Below are 21,824 nucleotides of genomic sequence, written 5' to 3'. Positions count from 1 at the left end.
GCAAGGCTGAATCTTTTCCTTTTGTTAACATAATTATATTCCAGGCAAACTGTTTAGGTCACAAAAACCGCATATTAAGCGCATAATTACTTCAAAGGTTAATGAGTGTGACAGGATGCGATAGGCATTTTTACATGTATGCCACACGAATGTTCAGGAAATCACATGAACAGGTGGGAACCCTATCCGATAATGTGTCAAATACATAGTATGAAGATGAAGGCGAAAGTGGAACACAAATGCATACAAGCCATGTGCTATGACTGAAGGATCGAGGCTGTACTAAAAGACTTTGCTATCACATATTTGGTTTAGTGATCTTTGTTCCGGAGGATTTTGTTAGTGACACACTGCACTGGTACTTTTTTATTCAAAAGGTGCAGTGTGTGTTGTACCAGGAGAGGTCATCAGTGGCGGTATATACGTAGCACTGGTGTAAGTTTGTTTACAGGCCAAGGCTTATCATTTGAGCTTTGTATCATATGTCAGGAAACCAGTCGGTCTAAAAATACCTTCTACAACCAGACAGAACTGAACATCTAATCTATTTTTGAGGCCACCCAGTTCAGGCACAATTGAAACATTCCAAAGTTCGGTCATCTGTAGACAGGCTATCATTCCTCTTTGAAGAATCTCCTGACGGCAACCCTAATCTAAAATGGCACAAACTCTGTTATTCAGCATACACACATTAGGGAAAAATAAATGTAAAGGCTTGCCAAGGAACAGTCCAATGCTTCACAAGGAAATGAACAGACTGGTGTTTCAGATGAAGATACCGCTTTTACGCGCAGGGTACTTCAACAGTGGATTTATACACAAATGCAAAATATGTACACAAGCATGCTATCACATTGACTGTCTAAGTAAATTTCTGTGGGATGCCAAAAGGGCAGAAACTGACAGCAAATGAGCTGATATAGCCATGGCTTGGTTGTGTCAGGAGTTACGTCACAATGCTGAGAATGGACACGAATTTAAATTGTCTGCTATGTTCATGAGGTACAAAGAATTAGCCAGTGACTCTATAATCCTTTCATTTGATAAAGGAAACAAGTGCATTGTGGACTCTTGTCCCAGGTGCACGTTGCTCTGAGACTCCACAGTGATATAATGTCACATGTTGTGACGTGAGTGAAGAAGCAGAGTAGGCCAGTGTACATGCTTCTGAACATCTTACTTGTGGCCAAAGTCATGTTTATAATGAGTTTGAAGAAGGTGAAATAGAGCGCATCTGATGTTGAACGGGTTAAGAACACAAGGGTTAGAAGTACAGGGCACTTCGCACCAAGGTACCAAGTCCATCTTGGACTGCCCCCAAGAAAAAGGAAAAAGAAAATCTCCCAAAGACCAAGTTCCTTGAAAACACTGCCCCAGTTTGTGGATCTAGTGCTTGGAGAACCCGGGTGTAACTGATGATGTGCCAAGCATTCTATATGGTATAGCTCAACTAGTTTTCTTGACTGTGCATGTTGATTGGTGAAGGGTCATACCCATACCAACATGTTTAGGTGGTGCTTCCTTTTCCCCACAAGACGGTAGACCATGTCTTGCCCCATACTACGAACACCTGTGTTCTTAATCCGTTCAACATCAGATACAAGCCTATTTCACGTTCTTCAGAAGGAGGTACACTGGCCAACTCTACTTCTTCACTCACGTCACAACAATTGAATCCCGGATCTGACATATCACTGCAGAGTCTCAGAGCAACGTGCTTCAGTGACATGAACAACAAATTCATATGTGACCCCAATGCACTTTGATAAAGGTCCCTTGAAGTCCTCTGTCTACTGAAATATGATGATGAGTCTGACTCATTGGCTAATTCTTTGTACCTCATAAACACAGCAGACAATTCAAATATGTGTCCATACTCTGCACGGTGACATAACTCCTGACACAAACCCAAGCCATGGCCATATCAGCTCATTTTACTGTCAGTTTCTGCCCTTTGGGCATCCAACAGAAATTAACTTAGATGTGATAGCATGATTCGGCTGCTATTAAATCATTCACATCTATAATACGTTCAAAGACCTTGTGTGCATATTTGGCATCTGTGCACACTTTAGAATCTATTATTATGGTAGAAACATGGCTCGTCTTCTGCTTGCTTTCAGAGCTGTGACAGAAAATACACAACGTCAAGTACCCCTCGTGAAAAGCGGTATCCTTCATCTGAAACACCTGTCTGTTCATTTCCTTGTGAAGCATCGGACTGTTCCTTGGCAAGCCATACATTTATTTTTTCCCTAATGTGTGTGTATGCTGTATAACAGAGTTTGTGCCATTTTAGATTAGGGTTGCAGTCAGGAGGTTCTTCAAAGAGGAATGATAGCCCTGTCTACAGATGACCGAACTTTGGAATGTTTCAATTTGTGCCTGGGCTGGGTGGCCTCAAAGATGGATTAGATGTTCAGTTCTGTCTGGTTGTAGAAGGTATTTTTAGACCGACTGGTTTCCTGACATATGATACAAAGCTCAAATGATAAACCTTGGCCTGTGAATAGAAACAAACTTACACCAGTGCTACGTATATACCGCCACTGATGACCTCTCCAGGTACCCACACACTGCACCATTTGAATAAAAAAGTACAAGCAGTGCATCAACTAACAAAATCCTCCGGCACAAAGATTCCTAAAACCAAATATGTGATAGCAAAGTCTTTTAGTACAGCCTCGATCCTTCAGTCATAGCACATGGCTTGTATGCATTTATGTTCCACTTTCGCCTTCATCTTCATACTATGTATTTGACACATTATAATAATAAAAGTAATAATAGGGCATTTCTAACATGCATAAATCCCTACTGAAGTATGCTCAGAGTTCAGCAAAGTTGGAAAGACCTCAGAAAAGGTGAGTTTTCAGTTTTGATCGGAAGCTAGAGAAGTCACTGGTGTTCCGGAGAGAAAGGGAAGATCATTCCAGGCTGTTGAAGCTGCGCAGGCGAATGATCTGCTGCCGTAGCGAACACTGTTTTGTTCTAGGAACAAGCAGAAGGTTTTGTCCTGAGAACGAAGGGATCTAGCTGGTTTATATGGCATTAGAAGATTGGAGAGATAAGCAGGAGCGCATCCAGACAGGCAGCGGTAGGTGAGGCAGAGGAGTTTAAAGTGGATCCGGTTCTCGATTGGAAGCCAATGAAGAGATTGAAGAATGGGTGAGATGTGGTCAAACTTCTTCGATCTAGTCACGACACGTGCCGCAGCAGTTTGGATTCGTTGAAGTCTCTGGATTTGTGGATAGTTTGCACCGGCTAGGAGAGAGTTACAACAGTCCAGGCAGGTCATTACATCGCATAAGGTGAGAGTTTTTGCCGAATCTATAGTCAGGTATTGCCTAATGGAACTGATATTGCGTAGAGCTGCAAAACAGATCCTAGAGAGAGTAATGATCCTCTATCAGTACTTGCTGGAGACGGGACGACAGATAAGACTTGAACCAGCATAGAGCTGTGCCATCAATTCCATTATCAGATAGGGTTCCCACCCGTTCCTGTGATTTCCTGAACTGTTCCGTGGGTAATTATGTTGCTAAAATCATTAATCAAACTCACTGCATGAATGAAAGCAGTTTCATTTGACATGCATGTGAAGCAGTATAAAAGCATTCATGTGGCATACATATAAAAATGCCTATCGCATCCTGTCACACTCATTAATCTTTGAAGTAATTATGCGCTTAATATGCAAATTTTGTGATCAAAATAGTTTGCCTGGAATATAATTCTGTTAACAAAAGGAAAAGATTTAGCCTTGCTTTGCATTTTGAGCAAAAATGCTTGTAAAAGTAGCTCTTCACACAAAAACTAAAAGTCGCTCCATAAAGGAGATATTTGCAAAATACGAAATTTTCCTTCAGCATTTCCATGAAAACCAACATTTTGAAATCCTGTGGTACCATTATTAATCAATATATTGTAAAACGAGTTCATTGTATGGATGGAAAATGATAAATAAAACACTTTTTATAAAAAAATTGAATTTTGCACTCATTGACCTTTGAACCCAATTTGTGACCTAATTAGGCATTATTGAGCTTAGCAAACAACAGATTCGTATTCAGCACGAAAAACTACCCCAGAAAACGTTGTTTGCTTGCTTTTACTCAAAAATGCCTCATGCATCCTTAAAATCCACATTTCTTAGAAATTTGACTAGTCTATTGGGCGATCTATTGCTTTACTGGCGGCCACGTGTCTCTTCACAGGTCAACTAATAACCGCCTAGTTAATATTAAAGATGTCACTGATGTTGAGACAGGACATCTCTTTGTCACGAATGCCAGTAGCGCACAATTGTGCTTTTTTCTGAATGATTCTGTCTTATTATGAAAATATTATATTTTTCCCAATTTTGGTATAAAATTTCTACCCAAATGTGTTTGTCACCTTTACAAAACGTTTGCGAACTAGTTATTTTGCATTCTCTTCGCACAGAGGTTACTTGTGATTTCTTCCTACGAACCTCTATCCTAATACGGTCATATTTCCCAGTTCTCGTAAAATCCCCTAGCGGCATAAAATCGCACCACGAATTATCTCCCTTCTTTCTGTCCAATCAGAACACGTTTTACATCAACTTGACTTATACAAGCAAATGTTCGGTCACAAATATCCCTCCCTCTGCCAGGAACGTGTGTTGATGTGACACACAAGACATTTAATAGCTAGCTTGTCCGTTGTCAGCGAGGGCGATGGAGAGGCCATTGATCCGCCATTTACATGACTGAGTTTTGTCTATAAGAAACGTTTGCGCATCGCGCAGGGAAAGAGGTTCTAGTTTTCCCGAAGCATACGGAAATACCCGAGGCCTTGCGAATGATCACTTTTGAAACAACGTCGCTGATTGCACAACTAAATCTGATTGCAACCAATCACGAATCCTGAACACTCGCACCATGAAAGGGCCATATTAGAACAGAGGTTCGTAGGAAGAAATGACAAAAACCTCTGTAGGCAGAGAATGGTTATTTTGTGGAGTGATAGGCATGCACATTACAGTAGTTCTCGTGTATGATCGCCTGTTTGGATCAACATTTCATATAAAGAAAAGAAAAAAAACAACGAGTTTTCATGGTGCTTAATTGAGAAGTACTCATGTTTATATTTGTACTCCCGAATGATGTCAAGATGTATGCTATTCAACTGTCTACTTTCCGTCTTGCAGCATGTCCCTTGGAAGTGTAATAAAATCCCCGGCTTCTTACTCATGACAGGAAAACATAATTTCACATCTCTTCGGAGAAGTATGCATCTAGATTTTTATAGAATTGTTTTGTTAGCTTTTCATGGACGGTCGCATTTTGGTGATGACAGCATTCGTGACCTACAACATAACAAAGGAGCTGATGAATTACAGCACATACCCAGTGATAACGAACACGAAGGTGGAAGTCCTCGATGAACTGCCTTTTCCCGCCGTCACCTTCTGCAATCTGAGGTGAGGTGAGGTGAAATTGGGTTTAACGTCGTGCTTGAGAATATTTCGCTCATATGACGACGTGCATGCGTGTGTATGTGTATGTGCGGATGCTTGTACTAGCCCAGACTGAAGCTGGTTTTATAGTGCTAGCTCACTGAGATACCATGCCGCAGTGAAGCATGAATACCCCACTCAGACACATTATACTGACTCCGAGCCGACCAGTCCTTGTTGTACCCATTAATGCCGAGCGCCAGTCAGGGACCAACAAGTACCATATTTTAACGTCTTTTGGTATCACGCGGTCGGGGATCGAACCCGCTCTCCGGGCAGACGCTCTAACCACTACACCACGGAGGCGGTCTCTGCAATCTGAGCCCGGATGACCAAGATTAGAGCAATCGATCATTGTCTGGAGGAGTATTTCACAAAAGTCAGCATGTTAGGATCATTGACGCGAAATATAGATAGGAGCGATCCTGGTTATGGGTCTACATTTCGGAATATTCACAAACACGAATAGTGGGAAAGTATTTCCATGACTCTAAACCGAATGTTTTATATGTGTTTGATGAATTGTGTTGAACATCACGAGTGCACCGCTGCAATGAAACTTATTTTCACTCACATGGGTCGCTGTGCCACCTTCAATTGGAATGCTTCTGATGTTGCTAAAGATCGACTTACTGGATCAGACAACAATCTCATCAAGGATGCCAATATTGATCAGGCCAAGTATGTTCTTGGGTCCCTACTGGCTGCTGGGATAAAGGTATGCAAAACAAAGTAATCCCCAGTGAATAGGAAGACGATTTACACAATGCACAACTGAGAATTACATGCTTACCTTCACGTTTTCCTTTCATTACTTGTACATATCTACCAACTTCTGGATGTAACTGCCATGTAAAATCGTTACATCGTTACTGGAATTGGTGCAGTTAAGCAAATAATGTATGGTTTATATATGATGTCTATAGTTAAACTGTTTAAGATTAATTACTAGTTTTAAATTCGAATCTGTGATAATCTAGTTATTTAACTGTCCTTCGTTGACAGGTTTTTACAATTTACCATCAATTACTATGACAAAATAATTGTTCTCGTCACGATATGGCTGAAATATTGCCAATGTGACGATCAATTTTAACTCACTCACTTTATAGATGATGTTTTATGCGTCCATCAGAACGTGACAGACATATTGTCTAAAGGGATGTAATCATGGCTTTTGTGTGATACCGTTTATCTTTTTCAGTTTGAACACAGTTCATGTAGTGTAAGCTGTGATTTGATGGTGAAGTGTAAACATATGTTACTGACTAAAACATATTGCAGTTTCACTCACTGCAAGTAATCTTAAACGATCCTCATGTACACCCTGATCTTGCGACATCTTCCTTCCTGGCAGCTCCAGGGACAACAACATACATGTACGCTTCTGTTCACAGATCAACGGTAAGTCACTTATAATGAATGAATGAATGAATGAATTGTCTTTATTCCCTCCAATAATGTCGGAGAGCACAATGAATTATGACATGAATAGAAAATACATGATTATGTACAAATCATATTACAATCAGAAAGAAAGTTAAGCATATGTATATATAATACACTGGGGCGTCGCTGAATGGAATACGAATCATAAGTAGATCCTGCTCTGTAGGTTCCACGAACTAATGTTCCTGGCTACAATGTCAATGAACTGGGCCCACATGTGGATGTCCATGTCCACGATAGGGGTGATGCCACCAAGTAGAGTGATAACTCTCGTGTCATCAGAGCTACTCTCCAGATTGATGTATGTTTCTAGTCGCAAGATATCGAACAATCGTTCATACATGTTATTTCTTTGGCTAAACAGTTCACTGCAGCACAACAACTGGTGCTGCACAATATCATCTGTCTCCTCACGACATATAGGACAGAGTCCGGCACTGACCGGTAGTATCCCAAGCTTTACCAGGGCGTACACAGGCCTGCTGTACAGGTCAAACAGTAAGCACATGTTCCACAGTCTATGGGACGAGAGGCCCGTGTGTATAGCAGTAAACCGTTGTAAGTCGGGCCGCATGGATAACTGCTGTCTCCATACTGACGTCTCTCTGGTAAACACTGCTTTATTACATACAGTTTTCCACTCATATTTTGATGGAAAGAATCCCCTATCTATGTAATGAAGCAGATATTGATACAATTCATTCTTCGCACATATAGTAATCAAGTCATGAATAACAGAGTTTTTGTTGAAGTTACCACTTAAGAACTGTCCACATCTGAAATAAAACAGTAGCTTGATCATTTGGGTTGAGCTCGCGCGACATATTCTGCCGAGGTAGCTCAATGTCAATCGTGGCCTCCATACTGCAGAGTCCGAGAGTCTGTCAGCCTCTCTAATTCTTCTATTTCTGGTCGTGTGATGTTAGCCCACAGTTCGCATGAATACAGGGCACTTGCTAAGATAATACGCTGCCAGATCTTATCACAGATTACTGGGTTCAACCCCCCTGCTCTAAGACCAACGTCTTTGAGAGATGCTATTATCCGTCTAGCAGACGAACAGGCTCGACTCGTTCTCTCACTTTGGCTTTTGGTATGTACAAAAGATCCTGCGTATATTGAACTATTTTTTACAGGCACGTGAATGTTATTCAGTTTAAAGTAAGGTTCCTTGATATCCTTCTCTCCCCCTTGAACACAAGAACGCAACTCTTGGCTGGATTGTAGCACAACCCCCACAGGCACCAGTAATCATGTACAATGTTGAGTGAAGCCTGCAGTCCATAATAAGTTGTACTTATCAGGGTCGTGTCGTCTGCTAGCACCACTGAAGGTATATGATGTTGTCCAATCAACGCTCCCCGTTTAAGATTGTCGAGTTGTGTGATCAGATCATGTAAAGGAGGAACATCCATGCAGACAACACTCTTCCTTGCCCCACTCCTTGTCTGATTGGGAAAGTACGACTCGTGATGCCGTTGTATTGAACACAAGCAGACGCTTCTTTGTACGAGTGTCTAATCAAGTGCCACGCCCGTCCATTAGCGCCTGTATCTTACAATTTGAATAAAAGTCCATTATGCCAAATCTTGTCGAATGCCTTTTCATTGTCCAAGAATCCAACATAAATATTTGATTCTCTCTCCATGTAATACGCTATTGTCTCTTTCAGTATGTGAACAGCTATGGTTGCCCCGTGTTCTTTTCTAAATCCACACTGAAGTTTGTTTGGAAATTCAGGATTAGTTACTTGTACATGATTTTCAACTTTGTCTAACAATATATTTTCAAACAGTTTACTGAAGGCTGAAGTTAACGTGATCCCCCTATAACTTGCTGGGTCAGTCTTGTCCCTGTTGTTACCTTTATATAACGGGAGAATAGTTCCTATCCGCATTGACTTGGGTATGTAACACAGCTCAATTATGAGGTTAAACAGGCGAGCCAGATGACCATACAGACATGGACCTGCAAATCGGATATGTTCATTAGTAATAAGGTCTGGTCCTGGCGCTTTCTTCAACTTTAGTGATTTCACTACAGTTTGAATGTCAGAAACAGAGACACCATGTTCCAATATTGGGTCACACGATGGGACATCAGAACGTTCTATCTCTTCGACCGCATTGTTTATAGATTCAAAATGGTCAGCATCGAAGTTGTTGCTTTCGTATGGCGAAAGTAGGTCACAGTAATACTCCGACCACAGGTCGCATACTTCAAAGGGAGTAGCGGCACATTTATCTTTATACTTAATGCTGCTCTGTACATTTGATGCAACTTTCCTTCTCTGTCTCTTAACAGTTCTGTAAAACTCGGCAATATCAACTTCACTAGCTGTGTTAATTTCAACATATTTCTTGTCTGTTCCATTTTCGCTCCGCTTTTCTCATCTGTTGTCTGAACTCTCTCTTTGAGTCTTTATAGTCTACGTAAGATTGGTTGTATTCTTGTCTTGGTTTCCCCTGGGATACCCAGTGGCGCTTTGCTTGTCTCATCTGGAAGTGGTAATAGTCCAGGTTTGATCCTTTCCAGTAGGGTTTAAGGTATGGTCTGTACACACCACGTGGTATATAGGCAGCTGCTGCTGAGTGTAGACATGTTGTGATGGTATCCAGATAGTTGTCAATAACATCCTCTGTCACATAGGTCGCACAGGGGAGTATCCTACCCAACTGTATAGCCACTTTAGACTCATATATATTTACATCTGTCGTGTTGGCCTTACTCCACTTGAGAGAACTACATTTCCATGATTGTGTTCCAGTGAGAAATGAATCATTCATAACTGTGACCATCACTGGAACATGATCGGATACATCATATGGAATAGTGTCATTGGTGACGGTCTCTAGCAGTGATGACTGTATCGATTCTGGAATGAAGATGTAGTCTACAGTTGAACTCTGTGTGTTAGATTTGTTTCGCCATGTTGATGGTATATTGTTCATATCCTGGTATGTTGGAATCATATTGCGATCTGATACATACCTTTTCAATAACACTGAACGTCGTGAATTCGGCTTATTGAAAATGTCCGTATTCACATCTCCACACAATAGCGTTACACCAGTGTAAGAGAGCTGATCCACAGTGTCGAACATGCATTTTACACTATCTTCATACGTTTCATAACTCTGGTTTGAAGAGGGTAGATGTGCACAAACAATAGACAGATCAACACAATGTTCACGTTGTATTGTTGCAGCACACAGACTGTCGCTTACAGTCTCATGTACATACAAGTTGTGACTTAATGTTTTCTTCACCAGTATTGCCACACCTCCTTCTCATGCTGTTTTGTGAGGACTTAATGGTTACAGCTCAATCGTAATCGCCTTTCATTTGTTCAAAGTAACACTTAGTGTTTTCCGTTAACCAATGTTCTGTTATAGCCAGAATGTCACAAGTATCAGCAATGTTTTCAGGTAATTACTGTTATACATTGCACCACGTATATTCCATGTGGAAATGCAAAGCATGATGATGTAGTATATGAGACGTACAGCCATGGTGAATACCTAGTCTGTTCTGCTTTGTCCTGACTGTGAGTAAGGTATCCATTCTCTACATTCAACATATTTTGGCCAGAAGTTTTCATATTCTGTTATCAGTTTGGCATTCCTGCTGTCTACGTTCACTCTTAAAGTGTAAGTTGGAGACCCTCCCAGAGTTTCAGTAGTCTCACACTGGTCACATGCACTCCACGTTTCTTAGCGTAGTCGCAGATTGCGTCTTGAATCACATTAACTGGTTCGCCAGCACGCACGAATGATAGGACAAGTCTCTTTGTTTTAAACCTGGGTGTAACACCTTGAAAAGCCCTCGACCATTAATTGTTAAATGTAACTGACCTCTTGTCACAGTCATTTGCTTCTTCACTCCTGTGTTCGCCGCATTCGTCTTCATTGTCAGATGGCTTAGGTTGAGAGAGGTCAGGCTGATTACATGATGTAACATCTGGTGATTCAATGCTCTATGTCGTGACGTCAGAGTGGTGCTGTTGTTCTAGTGATGGTGTACTTGTCTGTCGTTCTCTTGATAGACTGGTATCACAGTGTGTGATGATGACTTCATCCCCGTTTGTATCAGCATCCATACTTTTTATCTGTGTTTCTACTTGTTCTTGAGCATCCTGTTTAGACTCCAATGACAGAGTCTCTAACGCCTGCGACTCCAACTTGCGTCTGTTACCACAGGTCATCATTCTCTCAATGCCAGTTGTTCTTCGTTGGATGGAGTCTAAGTTCGTTATCACATCATCCTTGAGATGACGTATTTGAGCGTCTCTCTCTCTCAGTTGGGAAACGAGAATCTGCATATCACATCTGAGTTTAGCTTCAATGCTACGCATCCTTTCAAGGTCACGTGATGCTGTAGCCAATGCTTTATTCTTCTCCTCCAGTACACGAATCATTTTCAACATATCCGAGTTGAATTTGTCATGCAGTTCATCTATCTTCTTATCAGTAGCATTCGAGCGCTCGCACATGCTATCCTGCAGTTCTATCATTTTTGCACAAATGAGAGACAATGAATCTTTATCCTTTGCGCTCATCATTTCTTGATAGATGTTATCAGTAGTAGAATGCTTTGTCTTAACCTTTGTTAGTACCGCTTTCTGTAATGCACTCGCTGAGATACTCCCAGTTATGAATTGGTAAAGATAGTACACATCAGATGCATACTTCTCCATCATCGTCTTCCTCGATCCTATTCTCTGCACTCTTTTCAAGAGACTCCCTTGTGGGAAGTCTTCACAGCTTTCCTTAGCAACATCATACATACTGTAACGGACGTCATTTAAGTTCTCCTCTTCCTTGTCATATATATTCAAAATACCATTTTCAAATGACTCCTTATCCAATTGTCCAAATTTTTCGTGAATCATATTGAATATGGCATTGTCAACATTTACTACCTTTTGACTGGTGTAGATTTCGTCACTCTCGCTGTCACTTGTCGCCATTGTATGGGAGGTTTGTTTGTATTCACAGCTCAGCTTGGGTGTTGAGTGGTCATCCGTCTAGCTTCCTCTCACTTCGCACATTCAACATAGAAATCTTCCATTTCCACACAAATGCCCAAAGCTTGTAAGCATTTTCAGTTTGAACACAGTTCATGTAGTTCCAGCTGTGATTTGATGGTGAAGTGTACACATATGTTACTGACTAAAAATATATTGCAGTTTCACTCACTGCAGGTAATCTTAAACGATCCTCATGTACACCCAGATCTTGCGACATCTTCCTTCCTGGCAGCTCCAGGGACAACAACATACATGTACGCTTCTGTTCACAGATCAACGGTAAGTCACTTATATGGTCTCTGCTGAAGCAAGCTATCATCCTGTAAATATCAACTTTGGCTAAAATATCTATGTCAATTGCCCTTTTGTATTTTCCATACCGACATTGAGGAGCTCATATGGTGAAACAACATGCAATCGTTGTATGTTCGTTTCGTGTTGTTTTTCTTCTGCTGTAAGTTGGATTAATATTGACGGAATAAGATTGTTAATGCACATGCTCACTACAACCCAGAGTCCAACACCTCAAACGTCATGAATGACAGTCAATGAAAACCCGTGCGCAATGCAATAGGAATTCAAATTATACAGACCAACGGTTTGAAATAGATATTATTTACATCCTGACATATGATAGCAATACTAGTTTCAAAACTCAGTAGCACTAAAAGCAGAGATCCCTGCATCAAACTACTTTTATCACATAGAGATCCCATTTAATTTAATTCAATTCTTGAGCACTGAATGCAATTGTTTAGACAAAATAGGATGCATGTTATTTATGAAGCTATTTATATCAGTACGAGTACCTGTCACCACTCTATCAGGCCTTCAAAAACCGGTCATGCATGGGCACTTTATCACCCTCATTTGACAACACGATGCAATATTTCGACACCTACACAAATGAAAACTGTCTTCAGGCATGCATTACAAGCGTTAAGGTTAACACGGAACCAGTGTGGTTGAATAAAGGCATCAGATAACGGTAAGATGAAGATCATCTGCCAAGTACTGAAATAAAATGGTTATTTATTAAGTTGTAATTTATAAATCTCGTTTTCTCTTATACATATTAAACAAGCTCTGGGTTAGTGGTCAATGCATACACTTAACTGGCGACACCTCAACCGCATGTAGGTTATACTAATGGATTTGAAATGGACATCTTGTTGTGAGCACAGAGCTTCCTTCCTATGTTTCTCATTTTGTTAAAAATGTCATTTTTCCAACCATAATGCTTTTATTTTGAACCAATTTGTTCCATTTATATCTTCACAACCTGCTATGGTCCAACATACAGTGACTTCATGCTGCTGCTATGAGAGTTTATGAATGCGTTTATTGCTTTTTTAAAAATTTCATTTATAATCACCTAAGTATGGATTTTGAGCAAACGTCGATATTCTTGCCCATGGGCGAATTGTTTAGCTGAATTTTTAGCCATATGGATTTACTTTCATTCATATACAACCACTTTTGAGAAAACTAAATATTCTCGCCCATAAGTACAGTCTGTGAAAATAGCAAGTTGAATTTTTGTCAAATCCTAAGTCAGTTCAGGTTAAGGTTTCAGAATTTAATTGTGAGTGAGTGTGTTAAAATGTATACTCACAGCGGCAGTATTGTAACCATATCGGAATTGTGACGTCTCACATATAATCTTTGTAAATCCTGCAGACGAACGTGTTTTGATTCAGAAATCTAGGGCACATAACCCGCACTCGAACCAAAAATGTGCTATAAGACACATGTACATAAAACTCAATAACAATGGTCATATTTAGTATTCTTCCATTTAAATGCTACGTAATCCAGCAACTCCTACAAAAAATATATTAATCGTAGAATAATTGTTGTTTTAAATAATGGCTAAAGTTCACTACAATCACCAGTGGTTGAAGAGATGGTGTAAATCCAGCTAGGGTCCATGCAGGTAGCCAAAGTACTGTAAGTCCCCATGGTCCTTAGCATGGTGATCAGCCTTCAGTTGCTGGCGATATATAGCCCATTTTTACAGTGTATTGTCCAGAAATAGTTTTCTACTTTTAAAGATATATGCTAGCTAGTTTTAACTCATTTTGTGATAATCTAGTTGTTTTACTGTCCTTCGTTGACAGGGTTTTATATATTTTATGTATGTATCATGAATTTAGAACTAGTTTTAGTCACGATATGGCTGAAATATTGCCAATGTGACTTTAAATTTTAACTCACTCACTCACTAATCCAGCAACTAATTACTCCCCTGTGCATTATACGTATTCTTGTCAGAAGAATTTATGCAAAGTGCGACGATTCAGAAATCCTGCGGCTGTCAAGTGCCATGTTTAAACGTATTCAGCACTGAAGTAATCTGTTGTAAACTGAAGTAAACCGATTAAGCACAAATTTTAGTAGTTTAATATACATTGAAAGTAAAATTAGAAGCATAGGACAATTTTGATTGTTTCCAGTACTTTAAGCGGCTCAATTTAAATGTCACATATCTTGATAGACATTATATGTGATGATTGACATACTTTTTATGCTAATTGGTAGTCAAAATTATTTGTTGTACATCACAAAGGGAGTGATTTTTATTTTTTGGGATTGTTACTTGCCGTGGATTCTTCATTAGGAAGAGTTTGGTCGAGTGAGTAAAGGGATTTTTACTTCAAGATCCCAAGCTGAAATGAACCAGTCCTGTTCGAGATCCTGTTACTGGAATAGCGATTGTTTTAGCAGCAGAAGTCCATCTCGATAGAATTGTCTCCGAGCATCACAGACCAAGATGGCGTCGGGAAGGAAAGGCGAGGAGTTTCAGGGCATCTCCAGAAGCCAATGTCATTCTCGCTCAAATCCTAGGCATATACACCTTAATCCTTGGCAGAAAGACTTACCAAAATGGGGAGCATAGGGGCCGAAGTGCCTACTACTCAAGTAATGTGTGGTGGTCAGGCCCCAATTTCTCGAAGCAAACTTAAGTCTCGGTTTTGACTTAAGTTAGAGTTTTCACTCAATTTTGAGAAAACGCATTTTCCAGAATGAACTGAAATCGATATTAAACTCAAACATAGTAGACAATTTGAGTTTGATGAATAGATTACTTAATTTGTTTGGGTTTATTTAAAAAATGCACTTGAGTTAAAAATTCAGCTGTTTCAAATTGTCAAACTCAGTTTGAAATGTGAGTAAAAACTTAAGTTTGTTTCGAGAAATTGGGGCCAGAAGGCGGGGTCCTGTCGTGACCAACAGTAGAACAACTCACTCAAGTGGAAAGCTAGCGGTACCAGAGATTCCGGTAAGCGGCGAGAGTCGAGAGGAATACGGTAATATCAGACAGCGAGTCAGATGACTGTGCGGCTTAAGATCCTCACCACAACACAATGGGTGGAATTGTCACAAGTAACCAGGACGAAGACAGTGATGGTGCGTTTGCAAATGTTATTGTAGAACTGGGTGATTCTGTTTTCAAATCCGATGACAATTTGGAGCCCAAATTGAGTGGCATGTGGCATGAAGTTGTGGCATGACCTTGTCCTGCTACCCTTTTTGCCTGCTTATACCTGTTATTTTGGGCCTAGAAGGCCCAGTTTTTTCTAGCCAAGCATTTTTTTGCACAAGGCCCTAAGTACAGCAATTGCTAGTTCACAGAGAGAACAAACAATGCAGAGAATCCAGTCAACACTTTGAGATCAAGGGTAAGTATGTAATACTCACAGTTACGTTTTATCGATAATTATGTTTTCGATATTTCAAAAAATATTTACGATTTCTGAATACTATAAAATATCATTTATTAGATTCATGAAATTTCATTTTTCAAACTTGTTACCAATTTCAGGTTGTGTCTTCCAGTTGGGTTGATTGCTGCATCACGGGAGTTCCCGTAAGGATGTTTACAGGGCCATGTCCGTTCAGCTTGTGGTTAGTATTACTCATATATTCGCATATGCAGTTGATACCATATGTCTCATCACACATTCATTTGCACTAGTCTTAGAATCACCCTTAGTTCGTCACTACCAATGAATGCTAGCAGGATTCACTGAATCACATAACCACAGTGATGATGCAGACTTCCCTCCTGTCGTAAGCTGGCACTGCCACTATAAGATATAATGAGAAACTTGATTACAAATTGTAATCATCTATCTAAAACAGTTATGGACTACTACTGATTCATTTCCTTCTCAGTATGGTGGAAAACTGACAGAGCCAGGTACTACAGCTGTTTACCCTGTAGAGATCAGATGTGCAGTGAGAACGTTTTGCAGATGATGGCGCGAGGGCTTACGCTGTTCAGTACGAGGGCAACGTCGAACCTAATCCTCCTTCTAAATCTCTGTGATCGTGTCCATGTCAACAAGAAGACAAAGTCATCAATATCCCCCGCAACGGCAAAAACTCTTTATGAATATGTCTACTAGTTATTATTATATCAAATGTTTAGGAGTGTATATATTGGAAAGAGAGTATTGAAAGGTTTTAAGATCTCTTCCAGAAAGAGCACTACCATCAGTTGAAGCCAAGCTTGTTGCCATGGAAATGTAACAAGATGACATCCTCATAGTCACAGCCTAAGTCACGTTTCCACAGAAACCACAAAAAGTAAATTTGCATCTGCGTCTAACCATCGAATCCATGGATCATGCTTGATATGTGTACCAAGTTTGATGAAGCTAGCATGTATAATTTAGGAGATCTGCTCCAGACTAGATGACATCCTCATAGCCACAACCTAAGTCACGCAATAATTCATATCTGGGTCTAAACTCCAAAAGGCACATCTGGGGACCATGCTTGATGTGTGTACCAAGTTTGATGAAGTTAGCATGTATAGATTAGGAGATATGGATCGGACAAAGTGTGACGGACACACGGACGGACAGACAGAACTCGTTTCTATATCCCCCGCAACTTCGTTGTTGCGGGGATAATAAGATTTATATTACATGAGGGCAGCAATTATTCATTATTTGAATTGCAGCCTAAGAGTAGAGATATTTCTACTATCACATAGTCATTCCATTCTCAGCATTCATATTCGTGTACTCTTTCTTCAGGGTGTCCATGATGGGTTGTATGTTGCCTAACATCAAAATTCACTATTGTTCTGCATGCACAATATGTTAATTACTATAGAAACTCTGAAGCCATATCATGGTTTCTTTCATGTTTTTTAACCTCAAGCTTTACGAAAATAGAACCATTTTGGTACCTTTGTTTGGTGTAAGTGAGATAGCACCACTTAGTGTTCTTTTCACAAACAAATCATTATTACATATCTATCCTATTCATCTGAGAGACAACGGGTGGAACTTTTGGTAAGTACAACAAATTTGAAAATGCATCAATAACTAAATTTTGGGTGGAAGGTAAAACAAATGTACTTGTAGGTAACAAATATCACATAATTCCTTGTATTTCATAAATGTTTATATATGTCAAACTAAATCGTAGCTGGTTTATTAAAACATCGAACAGTTTGAAAACTGTTTTCTAAATGCATAGGACATGTGAATAAAGATTGTTTACAACCAGTTTAAGGCTTTCTCTTTGTTTTGTCTCAGTGTATGTCGGAAAATAGCAATGTCATTTTAACTGATGGAAATATATTTCTCATCAAAAGTTTAGACTTACTAAAAACACTCACGATATGCTATGTGTGTGTATATATATATATATGGTCACATCGAAGATTGATTTCTCCACTAACTTGGGGGAACCAACTGCAAACCTTATGCAGATGAACTGCGCGAGGAACATGCATCAAATTGCTGAAAAGCATGTGCAAAAATCGTACATGTGAACAGCTGCGTTTTGGTGTAAAGTTTTGTTTAGAATTCGCCAATTTTCACCGATTGTTATCATTTATTGAGCTCATGACAATAATCTTTTCAACGTTACGAATTTGTTTTACAATACATCAGTTCATGTGTAATCAGTACCTTTAAACAGTATGGAATATTTTGCAAAATTTAGTTTAAAACAGTCGCCTGAAGTTAGTAACTATATTTACACTAGTGAGTCTAAATTGTTGATGAGAAGTAAAGAAATTGAACTAAAATCATTACATCTGAAATTTTATTTACCAAATGTTTCAACTGACATTTGTATTCAAAGAAAGCACATCACAAATGTTCAAAACGCTTGAACTATTACCATATACCCTATAAAATTATGTACAGATAAACATGTCACTTAAACAATCAATACATGATACGTCTTACTGAACCATAACTCTGCTTTAATTACCCAAATTTTGCAATGACAATTGCTATTAGATAGACATTTACAGAAAGTTTTAACTACAGAAACGAGTTACCTACGAATAAGACATACCTTTGACAAATCTGATTACTAAACCCATGCATCTTGCTTCTACTACAGTCTCAATTCTCCTACGTTCGCAAGTGCATCGGTGACAACTCTGAACAAGACATACAACTTCAAACATACTGAACCGCCACCGTGGTGTAGTGGTTAGAGCGTCCGCCCGGAGAGCGGAAGGTCGCGGGTTCGATCCCCGACAGCGTCATACCAAAAGACGTTAAAATATGGTACTTGTTGGTCCCTGCCTGGCGCTCGGCATTACTGGGTACAACAAGGACTGGTCGGCTCGGAATCAGTATACTGTGTCTGAGTGGGATATTCATGCTTCACTGCGGCATGGTATCTCAGTGGGCTAGCACTATAAAACCAGCTTCAGTCTGGGCTAGTACAAGCAGCCGCACATACACATACACACGCATGCACGTCGTCATATTAGCGAAATATTCTCAAGCACGACGATTAACCCAATTTCACCTCATCTCACCTCACCTCACCTCACCTCACCTCACCTCAAACATACTGACTGATGTTACCTACCAATTCGGAATGTTACCAACGAATACACATGCATCTACCGTTTATCCCGTGATATCATGCAAACTTTTACTTTTATCACCGAGATCAACTTGTTTTCTGACATTTCAATATAACGAATTCATTATATATCACTATAATAAAGTCTAAACCACGAAATGCAGTGCAACCCTGAATAGAACATTTTTATTGAACGCTCAGTTATTTGGAATTCCAAGGAACCATTTCAGTCTATTAATAGGCTGTACTGCGTACCTAATCAGTTTTATGATCTGCAATAATTGTCTTCAGTATAAATTAGGTTATAGCAGCGTATTGTGTTCTCTATTTCATTTTGTTAACAACGAATACATGTTATCTACAAATGCCGTGAGCCACAACCGGGAAAATCCAAGCGGGACACCATGTCTTACCAATTTGAGGCCTTTTTTACAATAATAAGACTTGAAATCTCACTAAACTTAAAGTTGGTTAGTTGTAACAGGTGTCATATGCATCCTATGTTATTGTGACATTGGTTTATTTATATTATAACCTTCTTGCAGAAAATGTAAAATACACTTACTAATCACCAATATGTTGTCTGGTCTCATCTATGATGACTTCCAAATGGAATACATGTCACGTTCCACCAATCTAAACTCTGTCAAAAAGAAACGCAACCCCTGTATTTTAGAGATTTTGATCTGAAGTTTTAAGACGACACAGCATTTTATTATTTAAGACAGAAGTCTGAAATTTGGCAGAATAATAACCAAGATGGGCATGTTTAAAATTGTCATTTCAAAAGTCATCTCACAGACACCAGTTTGTCACCAGGGGGCGTCTTTCTCAGTATCTCGTATGAGCACCACGAGCTGCAATCACTGCACGGCATCTCCTTGGACAAGAACGGATAAGACGCCGGATTCTTTCCTGGGGAATGGCTCTCCACTCCTCCTGCAGTGCAACGCCGAGCTGTTGCAGCGTCTGTGGCGGCGGCTGACGTTGACGTACGCGTCGACCCAGAGTATCCACAGGTGTTCAATAGGGTTGAGGTCTGGTGATTTAGAGGGCTATGGCAAGACATTGACGTTGGAATTCTGCAGAAAGTTCATTGTTGCACGTGCAGTATGAGGCCGGGCGTTGTCTGGTTGAAACATCTGTGTCTGTTGGTCAATAATCGGGAGAAGGTGAGGCTGTAATACGTGGTTGATGTAACGTTGGGCTGTCAGGTTCCCTTCAACGATCACCAAGTCTGATTTCTGGTTGTATGAGATGGATCCCCAAACCATAACGCTTTCTCCGCCAAATCTGTCCCCTGTCGGACGCAGATGGGCGCAAAACGTTCATGACGTCTCCTATACACACGTTTTCTTCCGTCGTGATGTTGCAAAGAAACGGGATTCATCAGAAAACCAGATGCGCCTCCAGTTTTGTAAAGTCCATATCCTTACGTTGTTGCACCACCTGGAGTCGTCGGCGGAGATGTAGGGGGCGTAGTACAGGTCCAACAACTGGTCTACAGGCACGTAAACCCGCTTCTTTCAGACGGTTCCTAATCGTTTGAGCTGACACTCTCCTCAAACCTGGTATTTGTGTGGCAGTCACGGTTGGTAGGGCATGCCGATTACGCAGGTGATGGACCCGGATGTACCGATCTTGAAGGGGTCGTGATTCTTGGCCTTCCACTTCTCGGGCGATCGTTGGTCAAATTGAAGTTGTTGTAGCGGCTCCAAAGTCGGGATATCGTTGTTTTGTGAACATTTAGGTGCCGTGCAACAGTTCCAAAACTTTCTCCAGCTTGAACACGACCAATGGCGATATTTCGGTCGGCAGCACTCAATCGTGGCATTTTTCACACAGCTTTTCATGCGACAAATGAATGAATATAATACGAAAGCACATGGGCTTTTATACACCCCTACATTAACTGCCATTTTCATGATTTGCATGTGTTTTTGTGCGAAGTCACCATGAGGGTCATTTCATGCGTTGTGACGGAATAAGCAATAAAATACACTTATGCGTACAAATGCAGTTGTTTGGATGGTAATCTTCATTAATTACGTGTATAATTTCAATACATTCAGAATAACATTTAGTTTGGAAGCAATAACTTCATTCAAACGAATTTTTCATATCTGAGGACAGGGGTTGCGTTTCTTTTTGACAGAGTTTCACCAATCTATTTGAATGTGATCAGTTGTTGCCGATCTCAGTACTTGTAGGTAACATTTGGGAGTTAAAATTTACTTACGAATACAGGTAATAATCCACCACCCAAGCCCAGGTGACTGATACAAACGTTTTTACCGCTCAATACTGATTAGTACGCATGCGGGTCTCTGTTATGTAACACCAAAGTCAGAAAAATGGTTCATGGAATCTCTATCAGACTTGACCTTACAGTTCACGCCTCTGCCACTACTGCAGCTACAGCCTCGAGTTCCAATCTCCTTGTATAGTTGTTTGGTTTATTGTTTATTTGAACATTACTCTCAGCAATAGACCAGCTATATGGCAGCGGCCTGTAAACAGTCCAGGCTGGACCAGACAATCCAGTGATCAACATCATGAGCATCGAGCTACACAATTGGGATACGATGCCATGTGTCACCCGAGTCAGCGAGCCTCACCACCCAATCCCGTTAGTCGCCTCTTACGACAAGCATGGTTTGCTGAAGACCAATTCTAACCCGGATCTTCACGGGTGTACTTGTATAGTGTCGTATCTAAACCACTTTTGAAATTCAAGTAATTCTACAGAGGATGTATATACAGCCTCATAACACTACATACAAAATCTTTGAAAACATCAATGCAGGTAAACAATAATATACGTTGATCATGTAAACAAGAACGTAGGACACTTTAAGGATAACACATTCTTTATTATATATACTATCCCCCAAAAAAGGTAGAGGATATCGGACTTTGATGGCTGATAAGAGGCATCGTGTGAAAACAAAAACGGAACAAATAATGAAAAAAACACCTGCTATGGGACCATATGGAATTTTACTCCAT

The 21,824-nt window shown here is 40.1% G+C and overlaps 1 long non-coding RNA gene across 1 annotated transcript; it reads left to right on the top strand.

The window, feature by feature from the left end:
- Positions 1-7,329: 7,329 nt before the first annotated feature.
- On the top strand, positions 7,330-20,909 carry LOC124288755. Its single transcript, XR_006901509.1, has 3 exons — positions 7,330-7,418; positions 20,346-20,348; positions 20,900-20,909. It is a non-coding gene; the product is annotated as an uncharacterized LOC124288755 (long non-coding RNA).
- The last annotated feature ends 915 nt before the right edge of the window (positions 20,910-21,824 follow it).

Source organism: Haliotis rubra, unplaced genomic scaffold (genome assembly GCF_003918875.1).
Source record: "Haliotis rubra isolate DU_JTF1 unplaced genomic scaffold, ASM391887v1 Scf423, whole genome shotgun sequence".
In the NCBI taxonomy this organism is placed as follows: Eukaryota; Metazoa; Mollusca; class Gastropoda; order Lepetellida; family Haliotidae; genus Haliotis; species Haliotis rubra.
Note: the sequence above shows the minus strand (reverse complement) of the source record. Positions and strands in the feature narration are given on the sequence as shown.